The sequence below is a fragment of the Armigeres subalbatus genome, chromosome 2 (assembly GCF_024139115.2).
Source record: "Armigeres subalbatus isolate Guangzhou_Male chromosome 2, GZ_Asu_2, whole genome shotgun sequence".
NCBI classification, from domain to species: domain Eukaryota; kingdom Metazoa; phylum Arthropoda; class Insecta; order Diptera; family Culicidae; genus Armigeres; species Armigeres subalbatus.
Genome location: NC_085140.1, coordinates 57894868 through 57908498, shown reverse-complemented (window position 1 = coordinate 57908498; position 13631 = coordinate 57894868). Strand labels below are relative to the sequence as shown.

At 37.8% G+C, this 13631-nt stretch overlaps 1 protein-coding gene across 3 annotated transcripts in view; it reads left to right on the top strand.

Moving 5' to 3' along the window:
- Positions 1-796: 796 nt before the first annotated feature.
- LOC134208685 (ecdysone-induced protein 74EF-like) overlaps positions 797-13631 on the top strand; it is a 717955-nt gene continuing 705120 nt past the window's right edge. The window contains exon 1 of one of the 3 annotated variants that reach the window (XM_062684484.1): positions 797-2336. The gene's annotated coding sequence lies outside the window, so the exon portion shown is untranslated. The remainder of the gene's footprint in view (positions 2337-13631) is intronic. The other 2 variants (XM_062684485.1, XM_062684486.1) reach the window with 2 other exon arrangements.

Here is a 13631-nt window from a genome sequence, read left to right as displayed (position 1 = left end):
AACCAAGAATACAGACCATACATTTGGTGTGTATGATGCAAGACTGATGCGGACCTAGTTTGCGGTTTCGGTGCCCATTGTTTTCTAAACAAACATTGGAAAGCAAATTCCTGCCGAAACAAGCATTTTCTGAGTAAACCACGGTGTGTATCCAACAATATAAACTTTCCTCTTCCGTATGTAAAATGAAGTCTTTCGCGTAAACGCATTGAAAATTTTTATTACTTTACTTTTGTGAATTTTGATACAGGTATCAGTTCTTCACTTCTATTGAAATTTGTAGAACAAATATAAATTTTTATTTTTTTTAAGTTGCATCATTACGATCGATCCGAAATATATGAATATTTATAAAACTATAATTTGCGAATAAACATGAGTTTGAGAAGAACAATGTTGAAAAATTTTATGAACTATTACAGACTTATCTACAAAAGAAATAGGTACACTCTGAGTGACAGTTGAGTGTTGAGTTAAAAACCGAATGATTTTGGTTTCTAACTGAATAGAGTATGCAATTCGGACACTGTGCGTCGCTTCCCAGTTCACGTCATATCAAGTGTCGAGCTTTTCCTTAGCAGTGAAACAGCACGGAGTCCGGTGGGTGGTGGGTGGACGTTGCAATGCAAAAGCAACAAGCGAGCACGCGATTGTTCGGCTTTTGCGCGAGCGTTCATCCGAGCTGCGGTTCATCCGTCCGTCGTCGGCGGCGTCGTCGCTTATTGCTCGCTTGCGCGAACGGCGTTGGCGGCAGCCGATCGCCTAGCGCTCGCCCCATCGTGCTGCCTGGCGCGCCAGTCAATCAGTGACTTTTGATTCGCGTTGACGTGTGTGCGCTTAGGCAACCACCATCAAGTTTCCCTCTTTGTGTTTTCGTTGCGTTTTTCGTTTGGGACGTCGATCCGTTCGTTCGTTCGCTCGTTCGTTCTGTTCGCGGTTCGCGGGATCGCTGCGTTTTTCGCGTGTGAATTTCCTCGCGTGCGCGGGGAGTATCGCTCCCTTCTTTGTGGATTTAATTAGCGTTATTTTGTGATAATTTTTTTTTTTGGGATTTGGGTTTTGTGTTTTTTTTTATTGCGGTTGCGTTTTCGATTTCTAAATCGACTGTGCGTATTCATTTAAGCTATACGACAAGCTGTACGTTTTGATCGCAAAGCTGAGTTGCCGAAATATTGGAATATCGTGATTGTTCTATAGCTGTGGAAAAATGGGTCACCGCGACAGCAGAGGCGGTTAAACCAGTGGGGGATCCACTTATGCTCATTCTGGATCGGAGAACCGAGGATTTGATTGAAAGTGAATTTTTCCGGATCTTTTTCCATCAACATTTGCGGTGAACTCAAAGGAAGATAAGGTGTGCAGTGCAACGAATAAGAAATTGCGCGCACGGTGGTTTAGAAAGTGATTTTAGCGTACTCTATGAAGGCTCCTGTGCGCTCTGAAGCAACATACCAAGAAGTGCCTGTACCAGAGATAAAAAATAACAGTAATAACAAACATAGCCGCCAAAGCACGAACCACGTATGTGTACAAAGTGAATCGAAGAAGCAAAAGTGATTGAAAACCGAATCTGCAAGTCTGTAATAGAGTAACATACAAACATATTTTTTCTAACGATATTTTTATTGGCCAACATCAACAATAAAACGAGAGGATTGTTATCACGATTTATACATGCTGGATTAGGAGAAAAGGAAGCAAACAGCAGCGTTAGTGAATTGAGAGCATGGTGTATGATAAAATTGGATTCGGCATACTGGAGAGAAGCAGAAAAATAACGAATTTGAATTGAAGAAAAACTTCAAGTGATACGAATATTGATTTGAAAACAACCCACTTTACATAAATACTTTGACCAGAGGCGAAAAATCGTGACTGATTGAGAAGAAAATTGAAAGTGTTACATACAGAAGCGACTACATAGGCACACACGCTCATACCCATAAAAATTCGTGCTTAGTCAAAAAGTTACTGCGAAAAGCAGAAGCGATAGTGTGAAAAGTGAACGAGTGATGATCAGCTAAAACAAAAAGGAAAATTGCCCGCCTCAATAATTGGCATACGTCGTCGAGAGTGCGAGAAAAGCGAAAAAAGATAATCGGATTCGGTGGAAAGTGACAAACAACTGTGCCAACAACAACGAAAAAACAAGTGCGTAACGTGTCTGTACACAGTATACTGAACGAGTGTTCCAAAAGTGATGTGTTGGTGACATTCGTCCGAGATATTACGCAAAAATTTGGATTACCCCCATAATCGAAGGAAGGTGTTTGCTCATCGTCGAGGATCCGGTTTATGATTTGAATCAGCAACATCAACGGAGATCGATTGTCAAGGTGAGAGACATTCATGCATAAATCCGATTGAGTCGTCGTCGTCGTCGTCGTTGACGTTCACGACGTCGACTGATCGTGGCGCGATTCAGACTTGAGTGAGTGAGTGATTTTAATTGGTTTCGTGATATGGTTTGCCTTGTGTCGTCGTCGTTGAAGCAAATCGATGTTTGATGATTGAGTGAAGGATACTGAGGCGCGTGTCGCTGGATGTCCTTACGGATCGTTGTTGTAGGCACACTGGATTGCTTTGAGAATGGCGAGACCAATACTCACCCGTCTGCCCGCAGGTGATTGTGGAATATGCACTCGGTGCTGCGGTGTCTGTGGCATTCAGCTTAAATGTGTTAATTCTACATGGGATAGGCTGCGTCATTAGAGGGTTCATAGCAGGGTCCTCTGTGTCACGACCCGTAGGTGACATTTTATCGCCTTCGGAGAAGTTAACTCGTGATTCGATGCAGATAGCATTAAAATTTTAGGTCCACAAATAAAAAGTCGAAACAAAAGTCCTGTCCACAAAAGTGAGACCAATTCCAATGTTTCGTTTTTGACTCTACGTCTTTTTTAATGGCGGAAGTGAAGTTTGAGAAATTCATTGTTAAACGTTGTTTTGCTGTAAAAGTTTCGTATTTTTTACAACAATTTCCTTTACATGCCTACCATACGAATAAGTGAAACCAGTGTATGTAGTAATGGCTGAAGTTCTTCTCTCTCTCGAATGAAAGCAACGGATTACATGATTATGTTTAGTTTGTAGTTTCATTTATTTAAGCAATAAAACTTATTTCGTGACGATAAAAAATATAAAGCAAATGTGGAAAATATCTTCCGATATCCATCGTTGATTTGTTATTAATTTATGCCCAGTCTGACCGAATTAGGTAGCAAGCATTTACCTATCTTCAAATCAAATCGATCATCGGTTCTCATTTGAAAAAATCACCACGACGTTTTTCACAGCCGTCCTTAGCATGTGCTTCGAGCGGATTAGGAAATATTTGACATTTCAACGTGAATGTCAATGCTATCGCCCGCCTCTACGAAGGATCAGTGCTGAGCACTGATGGTTAATCAATCGTGCTGATCGGACTTGACAACAAGATGCGTCACTCGATTAGAGTTCGCTGCTAATTCCGTATGCAACGCAGCCGAGCAACACGTCGTTCGCGTTGCCACACTGTGCCTGATCAGTGATCGCCGCCGTCACGGCATGGTGGCGCGGTGGGCCAAAGGTTAACTGAATCTGTCCTTGGACCTCAGCTCACAACTCAGTGGGTGATTTATCAACCTGCAGCGCTAGACGGACGCACTATCAATTGACCATTGTTTTGGCGTTTTGTAACGATGTTTTGCCGTTCTGAATCGAGAGTGTATTTCCCGGACTGTAGTCACTGAGTGAGTAATGGACAACAATCGATGTTGTCGGTAAGTGGCTGCCGTGGGTCGAACAACAACAACAACAACAATCACTGAGGATTTCCTTCTTTTCAGTTGGTTGATGGTCATACCGCCCGCAGCGACCCGAAAGCCAAAAGCGCATTATTTTGGGGGGCAAGCCTTGAAATGCTGTTCTCTCGAGCGCTCTACAGCGCTGCAGTAGCAATCCTACACGAAGATACAATTAACCAACAATGATGGCCACTGTTTTGGTAATTCGAAAATTATAAACTTTTGAAGGTTTATTACCAATTCATGTGCGGTTTATTGGTGTGGTGTTGGGGCAGCATACCACGTTGTTGGAGTGAAACATGTTTGGGAGTGGTGTAGTGCGAAGTGTTTCGCAAAAGTCAAAACCAGCAATTGTTTTGATAGGCATAACAACATTGCGGTCATCATTTTGTCCAAAATGTTGATTGTAATTATCATAGTGGGATTGTCATGTTGCAATCGAATTTGAGCTTGAGTAATGACTTCTTTCGCCGATATTAACAAAATTTAAAAAAAAAAACACTCAGTATTTCTGTCAAAATAAGATGCTCGGAGCGGTCCGAATTGAGACATTTGTGGCAAACATAAACCTTTACTCTAGCAAATGTCGCTCTTATTAACATTCGTTTTTATCGGAAGTAAATCAATTGATGTTTTATTTCAGTGCGCCATTCCGCGCCTAATTTGCACCTTGTTGATGCGGTTTCGTCGTTTGTTTGTAAGTTGCGCCAAATTTACGCCGAACGTGCCCAAAATGGTACGAAACAAGTACGCGCGTGGCGATTCGTACGTGACCAATAGCAATCTTTTCTAGAAACGCAAACTCTACTGCCTTAGTAGGTAAACTATTTACATCATATCACTGCAAATCGCAGCGTAACACAGACCAGTGACGTATTCAAGAGAGTGAATCTTGTCAGAGTTTGTCCCTCAGTCGGCATCAAATTGGTTTCCACATTATTTCCATTTTTCTATGAAACTGTAAATATGAAGCTTTTCGAAAATGAAGATGGCGTTTAGTTTAACAAAACCGCTATGGCTTTTTTTTGTTGAAATCGTCCTGAGTTGAATTTTTGTTGAGCTGTAAACAATAGGTAGTTAATAAAGAGGAATTGAGGTGCTAAAAGAATAACTTAAGTGGACTGCTACAGAACAGCTCAACCGTAAAAATCAACCAGAGCAACCCAAGCAAGACCGAGTCAAGTAGCTTCTCATGAATCCTGATTGTCGAGTTGATAACACAAAATCGAAATCAATTATATTTGCATTTAAGAAATTGTTTATATTTGACATTTAAACGCGCCCCCTTATCGCTGATTTAGCTATGATCTGCACCTACACGAGTCACTTTCAATTTCAGGAAGTATTCTCGGCTCATTAGGGGTAGCATCATTCACCGAGAAGATTGTAGAATTTCGCAAGGAGGTTCCAACTATCGTAAATAAACGAGCAATAGTGGCCGTCATGCACGAACTCGTCTGTTTACCGGCCCACAGTCACGTTCTGTTCGAATCCGAGAAAAGTAGCTAAATCTCGGGCCCCTTCTTTTCCGCGGCAGAATAGTTCTAGGTTTTATTATGGTTTGTTTCGTTATTACGCTGCTTTCGAAACCGTGTGTACCTTCCAGGCCTGTTGCCGTTGACGTGGCGAGCCACATTTTATGGTTTGTCGGTGGGTGACATGTGCGAAATGAAAACATGGGCCTGCAAGTTTTCGCTCGCCAGTGCGAAATCCGCGAACGGGACGATCTGGCGAAAGCGTTTGTTTACGTTTCGTTCTCGTGCCCGCGCGTGGTTCAATTTCCAACAATGCGATACAACCACAGCAGTTCCCTGGGAGCGTAGAACTGGCGTTCTGCGATAATGTGACGGTTTGTTGGAGAATTTCATTTGGTTTATGCTTATTATGGACACATATGAAATCTTATCAACTTAAAATAATTGTTTCAAACACGTCCATTTGTTATAAACTATGATTTGGAAAGAACAAGAATTTAAAAGCAATCAGGTTGGTATAAACATTTTGTAAAAATATGTCTTATTTTTGGTTAGAGATGGTGTAATCATTCTAGTGTTATCATTGCTAGTAGCAAGTGCTTACTCAAAATAGTTTCGATTTCTGCAAATATGTGATCCTGAAATCGCAGATTTTAAACGTATACTGTATGAGTCGTTTGGGTATATCCATAGTTCAAACCACAAATCAAAAATGTAGGATGCAAACCCAAAAAAATAATACCACGCGATCTCTGAATGACACTTTTTGAAACACCTAAAACTAAGTGCTCTTTTCTATGGCGATAATTGTTCGTTCTTTGGTATGTTCTACAACCATTTAAGCCGTGATATACATACCGCGAAAATCCCTCAAATATTTGACTAAATTCTCGAAAGTAGTTAAACAAGTATACTTATTTATAACAAAATGGAAGTGTCAATTTTTGGTGATTTTTGTTCTTTTATTGTCAGGAAGCCAGTTAATCGAGCTTTCTGGAATTTTGCCTCAATGCTTTGATATGCATTTGAAGGAAATCATTTCCAATTATCTAATAACAGAACGAAATTTGACAAAGCCGTCATTTCGTTTGCACACAACCTTTCTAGTCGATATTCTATTGATTACATAATCTGAATTTAACCAGGATTCGGTTCTTATTGAATCTTATGCAGAGGCGTCGCGTCCGCATGTGCAACCTGTGCACTGCACATGTTGCAATTTTATCCCCATCATTTAAACTCTAGATAGATTTCTTGTCTTTCTAATCCAATCATGTATTTGAATTATGTGCATTTGAAAGATGTTTCATGCAAATTTGACTATTAAATACATAAACGGAAAATATGCATGTTTTTTATAGGCGGCATGTGATGTGAGGCAACCAAACGCTGCGATGGGGACGCGTTATAGTTTTCTCTACGATACCGAACCGACCCACCGACACCACATGTTGTATCAACACGGAACTTTCAGCCGAGAACGTTTTGGCATGTATCATACACGCATTATTTTGTATGTGTGGATCATCTGCTCTAACCGCAATTGGCGATGTATAGGTAGTCAACGCGTTCCTCACAGGCAATGCACGGTTTGGTGCCTATCGAGAACCGCTTCAAACAGCGCATGCGCGATTCGGTGAAGAGAGCGCGCTCGAAACAAAATCGAAAGAGAAGAGTAAAGCGCGAGCATTTCTGCTTCCTCAAAGCGTTCCATGACGAAAGTTCCGCTTTGTATAAGCAACGCGAAGCAAAAGCGCTTTTGATATTTTTATATGTTAAATGGGATGGCCCGTTTACTCATCCACTAATCCTGACGACAATGTACTGTTCGATAATACTAACGCGACATTAGCTCAATTTAAACAGAAATTGTCATCTGCTAATAAGCGCAATAAAACCTGTTTACAAATACGCCTATTATATTAGACATTAAAGTATCCGATAATATTAACATATTTTAAACAGACTTCATCTTCTGATGAAAATCTATATTGTCGCAGAATTAGCGAATATGAAACGCGTCAACATTTTTAAAGAAGTTTTTTTTTCGAGAAATCCAATATATTTACTTAGGGAGGGGGTAAGTCAAATGTCAATGGTCCACACGAATTTATGAAATTTTTTATGAGCAAGTTTCCATGCTGATGGACGGAAAACTTCTCGACATCTGTCCAGTCCAGAATATTGATCAAAGATATAAATTGTAAATAGAATAATTATTAGTTGAGAAGAATAAGGGCTATGAACTTCATTGTTCTCTTTATTGTACAGACTTTATTTTTCTGATATGGTCGGGGTTCAGCCAAATCGCACCAAGCGGCTTTATGACTGACTTGTGGTATTTTGTTCGTAAAAATAAAACGGACATCATTTCATATTAATTCAAGCGTACATTTGTTGTAGGATATCCATGGTTATGAGGCTAAGGGATATTCGATACGATTTGTGATCAATTAAATCTGCTAATCGAAAGTTTGAGTAGAAAAATGGGTAATTTTTTGTTGGCGCTCAGTGCGATTTGGCAGAACCCCGACCATATGACATGCTAATTACAAATTATTATTAGAGCCTATATATTCCTTTTCTGTGCCTTTTCTGTATTTATAACTTCGTCTCATTTTACGAATAACTCAAATTAGAATTGAAAGTGCCAGTTCAATAATTTCCGAATTCTGATGATAGTATTTTTTAATTTTACTTAAATCACTTTGAAGCTTAGTTAAGTTTCAGTTAATTCAGAAAATAAGAAGTAGCTAAGAACCAGTTAGATGCAACAAAATAAGCAAACATATTGAGAAACGCGCTGGAAAATTATTTGTTTATCATTTCAGGTCCCTTTTATGTGTTTTTCTCGAAATATTAAAATAGTGCACAGGTTGAAGAATTGATCACGCGACGCCTCTGATCTTATGATTTAAGAGTTTTTAAAGTCTTTGAAACTAATGATGAAACGAGTTTCTTAAAGGAATTCCTAAGAATTGCATTACAAGTTAGATTAGTTGTTCATATGTTTTTTTCTTTTTTTTTGAGAATGCTAACAAATTTCTTTTGAGAATTCTAAAGAATTCTTTCCACACATTCGAACGAATATCATCAAAACTTAAAAGAAATTCTCGCTTAACTATTCAAAAGAACCTAAGTAACAGTTTTCCATGAGACATTTTAGACAAATTCATGCCAGTTCCTTCCAATACTACATACGAATTGCTTCTGTCCGCCTAAATGTTTGTCATTTCAGATGGAAATAATTATAACGTCAGCACTTTTATATGGGACTTCATTCGCTTCTAAAAATATTCCTATCGACCATTTGTTTGTTTTTTTTTTGGTTTGCGAAAATATTTACAAATCAGCTCTCTTCGGTCCACCCAAACGAACTTCCAAGCATTTAAGAATTTTTTAGGTATGTATTGCGTTTATTTGACAGGCTCAGACGTGTAACGGAGCCGAGACTCTTTATGATATTTACAAATTCTTCAGAATTTCCTCAGAAAATTATTCGGAATTTTCTCGGGATATTCTTTGGAATTTTTCCGGGAAATTTTTTGGAGTTTCCTTGGGAAGTTCTTTGGAGTTTACTTGGGAAATTCTTTGGAGTTTCCTTGGGAAATTATTTGGAATTTTCTCGGGAAATTCTTCAGAATTTCCTCGGGAAACTATTCGGATTTTCCTCGGGAAATTGTTCGTAATTTCTTTGGGAAATTACCGGAGTTTCCTCGGGAATTTCTTCGGAATTTCCTCGGGAAATTCTTTGGAATTTCCTCGGGAAATTCTTCGGAATTTCTTAGGGAAATTCTTCGGAATTTCCTCGGGGAATTCTTCGGAATATCATCGGGAGAATCTTCAGAATATCCTCGGGAAATTCTTTTGATTTTCCTCGGGAAATTCTTTAGAATTTTCTCAAGAAATTTTTCGAAATTACCTCGGGAAATTCTTCGGAATTTCTTTGGAAAATTCTTCGGAATTTCCTTGGGAAATTCTTCGGAATATCATCGGGAAATTCTTTGGAATTTCCTTGGGAATATGCTTTGGAATTTCTTTTCTGGAATTTCCTCGGGAAATTCGCTGGGATTCTTTGGAATCTCCTCTGGAAATTCTTTGGAATTTCCTCGGAAAATGCTTTGGCATTTACTCGGGTAATTTTTCGGAATTTTCTTTGGATTTTTTTAAAATTTTCCTCAGAAAATTCTTTGGAATTTCCTCGGGAAATTCTCTGGAAATTCTTCGAGAAACTCTTTTTAATTTCCTCGGGAAATTCTTTGGAATTTCCTCGGGAAATTCATTTCCTTGGGAAATTCTTTGGAATTTCCTGGGGATTTTGTTTTTAATTTCCTCAGGAACTTTCTTGGGAGATTCTTCGAAATTTCCTCGAAAAATTCATCGGAATTTCCTCGGGAAATTCGTTTGAATTTCCTCTAGAATGCTTTGGGATTACCTCGGGATATGCTTTGGAATTCCCTCGGGAAATTTTCGGGAGAAAATCTCGGGAAATTCGCTGGGTATTTTTGAATTTTCCTCAGGAAATTCTTCGGAATTTTCCCGGGAATTCTTTGGAATTTCCTCGGAAAATTCCTCGGGAAGTTCTTTGGAATTTCTTCGGGAAATTCTTTGGAATTTTCTCGGAAAATTCTTTGGAATTTCCTCGGAATATGCATTGGAATTTCCTCGGGAAATTTTCTGGAATTTTCTCGGGAAATTCGCTGGGATTCTTTGGAATTTCCTCGGGAAATTCTTCGTAATTTCCTCGGGAAATTCTTCGGAATTTCCCCGGGAATTCTTTGGATTTTCCTCGGGAAATTCTTTGGAATTTCCTCTAGAAATTCTTTTGAATTTGCTCGGGAAATTTTTTGGAATTTAATCGGGAAATTCTTTGGAATTTCCTTGGGATATGCTTTGGATTTTCTTAGAGAAATTTTCAGGAATTTCATCGGTAAAATCGCTGGGTTTCTTTGGAAAAATCTTAAGAATTTCCTTGGGAAATTCTTAGGAATTTCCTTGGGAAATACTTTGGAGTTTCCTTGGGAATTTCTTTGGAATTTCCTTGGAAAATTCTTTGGAATTTCATTGGGAAATTCTTTGGAATTTCTTCAGGAAATTATTCGAATCTCCTAAGGAAATTCTTTTGAATTTCCTCGAAATCCTACGGAATTTCCTCGATTTTTTTTTGAATTTTCTCGTGAAATTCTTCGAATTTCCTCGAAAAATTCTTCGGTATTTCCTTGGGAAATTCTTCGGTATGTCATCGGAAAATTCTTTGAATTTCCTCGAAATTCTTCGAATTCCTCATGAAATTCTTTGGAATTCCCTCGAGAAATCCTGTGGAATTCCCGCGAGAAATTCTTTGAATTCCCTCGAGAAATTCTTTGGAATTAACTCGGGAAATTCTTTGGAATTTCCTTGGAAAATTTTTGAATTTCCTCAGGATCTACTTTGGAATTTCCTCGTGATATGCTTTGGAATTTCTTCGAAATTCTCTGAAATTTCTTCGGGAAATTCGCTGGGATTCTTTGAATTTCGGATTTTTTTGGGAAATTCTTTGAAATCCTTGGGAAATTCTTTGGAATTTGCTTGGCAAATTCTTTGGAATTTCCTTAGGAAATTCTTTGGAACTTCCGAATTTCCTTGGGAAATTCTTTGGAACTTCCTTGGGAAATTCTTTGGAATTTTCTTGGGAAATTGGGGAATTTCCTTGGGAAATTCTTTGGAATTCGCTTGGAATTCCAAAGAATTTCCCAAGGAAATTCTAAAGAATTTTCCAAGGAAATTCCAAAGAATTTCCCAAGGAAATTCCAAAGAATTTCCTAAGGAAATTCCAAAGAATTTCCTAAGGAAATTCCAAATAATTTCCTAAGGAAATTCCAAAGAATTTACCAAGGAAATTACGAAGAATTTCCCAAGGAAATTGCAAAGAATTTCCCAAGGAATTTCCAAAGAATTTCCCAAGGAATTTCCAAAAAATTTTCCAAGGAAATTCAGAAAAATTTCCCAAGGAAATTCCAAAGAATTTTCCAAGGATTTCCAAAGAATTTCCCAAGGAAATTTCAAAGAATATCCCAAGGAAATTCCAAAGAATTTTCCAAGGAAATTTAAAAGAATTTCCAAAGGAAATTCCAAAGAATTTCCCGAGGAAATTCCAAAAAATTTCCCGAGGAAATTCCAAATAATTTCCCAAGGAAATTCCAAAGATTTTCTCGAGGAAAATAAAAAAAAATCCCGAGGAAATTCCAAAGAATCCCAGCGAATTTCCCGAGGAAATTCCAAAGATTTTCTCGAGGAAATTCCAAAGAAAAATTCCAAATATTTTCTCGAGGAATATAAAAAAAATCCAGAGGAAATTTAAAAAAATTCCCGAAATTCCAAAGAATCCCAGCGAATTTCCCGAGGAAATTTCAGAGAATTTCCCGAGGAAATTCCAAAGCATATCCCGAGGAAATTCCAAAGAATATCTCGAGAAAATTCCAAAGAATTTTCCCAGGAAATTCCAAAGAATTTCCCGAGTTAATTCCAAAGAATTTCTCGAAGGAATTCCAAAGAATTTCTCGCGGGAATTCCACAGGATTTCTCGAGGGAATTCTGAAGAATTTCCCGAGGAAATTCCAAAGAATTTTCCGAGGACATACCGAAGAATTTTCCAAGGAAATACCGAAGAATTTTTCGAGGAAATTCCGAAGAATTTCACGAGAAAATTCAAAAAACAATTCCCGAGGAAATTCCGTAGGATTTCCCGAGGAAATTCCAAAGAATTTCCTTAGGAGATTCCGAATAATTTCCTGAAGAAATTCCAAAGAATTTCCTTAGGAGATTCCGAATAATTTCCTGAAGAAATTCCAAAGAATTTCCCGAGGAAATACCAAAGAAAAGAATTTCCTTGGAAATTCTTTGAAATTTCCTTGGAAATTCTTTGAAATTTCCTTGGGAAATTCTTTGAAATTTCTTTGGGAAATTCTTTGCAATTTCCTTGGGAAATTCTTTGGAATTTCCTTGGGAAATTTTTCGGAATTTCCTTGGGAAATTTTTTGGAAATTCCTTGGGAAATTCTTTGGAAATTCCTTGGGAAATTCTTTGGAATTTACTTGGGAAATTCTTTGGAATTTCTTTGGGAAATTCTTCGTAATTTCCTTGGGAAATTCTTTGAATTTCCTTAAGAAATTCTTTTGAATTTCCTTAGGAAATTCTTTGGAATTTCCTTGGAAATTCTTTGAAATTTCCTTGAAATTCTTTTGAATTTCCTTGAAATTCTTTGGAATTTCCTTGAAATTCTTTGAATTTCCTTGAAATTCTTTGAATTTCCTTGGGAAATTCTTTGGAATTTCCTTGGGAAATTCTTTGGAATTTCCTTGAAATTCTTTGAATTTCCTTGAAATTCTTTGAATTTCCTTGAAATTCTTTGAATTTCCTTGGGAAATTCTTTTGAATTTCATGGGAAATTCTTTTGAATTTCCTTGAAATTCTTTGGAATTTCCTTGAGAAATTCTTTGAATTTCCTTGGGAAATTCTTTGGAATTTCCTTGGGAAATTCTTTGGAATTTCCTTGGGAAATTCTTTGGAATTTACTCGGGAAATTCTTTGGAATTTTCTCGGGAAATTCTTTGGAATTTCCTCGGAAAATTTTCTGGAATTTCCACGGGAAATTCTTTGGATTTTCGCAGGGAAATTTTTTGAAATATCCTCGAGAAATTTTTTGGAATTTCTTCGGGAAATTCTTTGGAATTTCCTCGGGTAATTTTTCAAAATTTTCTCGGGATATTCTTCGGAATTTTCTCGGAAAATTCTTTTCCGGAATTTCCCGTGGAAAATTCTACGGAATTCTTGGGACAGAGCTGCCTCGCAGCTTAGTGTTCATTAAGCACTTCCACAGTTATTAACTGCGAGGTTTCTAAGCCAAAATACCATTTTTGCATTTGATACTTCTATGCCCAGGAAAGTCGAGACTATTTATAATCCGAAAACTACCTAGACCGGCACCGGGAATCGCACCCAGCCACCCTCAGCATGGTCTTGCTTTGTGGCCGCGCATCTTACCGCACGGCTAAGGAGGGCCCCGAGAAAGAGAAAAATATTTAAGTATAAAGTAAGAATAGTAAAGAAAATAATATTAGTAAAGAAAAAATATTTCTCTTGTAGTAGTTTCATTGTCTTTATTAATGAGCCAGGCTCATCTCGTTCTTGTAGCAATTCAAATATTTTTTAGCAATGAGATTTTAATGTTTTATGCCGAGACGATTTGCAAATATGTATTATGTCAAAATTCTTGTTCAGGAAATTTAAATCAACAGAATTCTCGTTCGAGAGAACGTTGTTTTGAATGTCTAGTCTGCTCTCTTAAATGTTACTTTTCATTAAAACTACTTATAGTCAAAACTAATTGCTG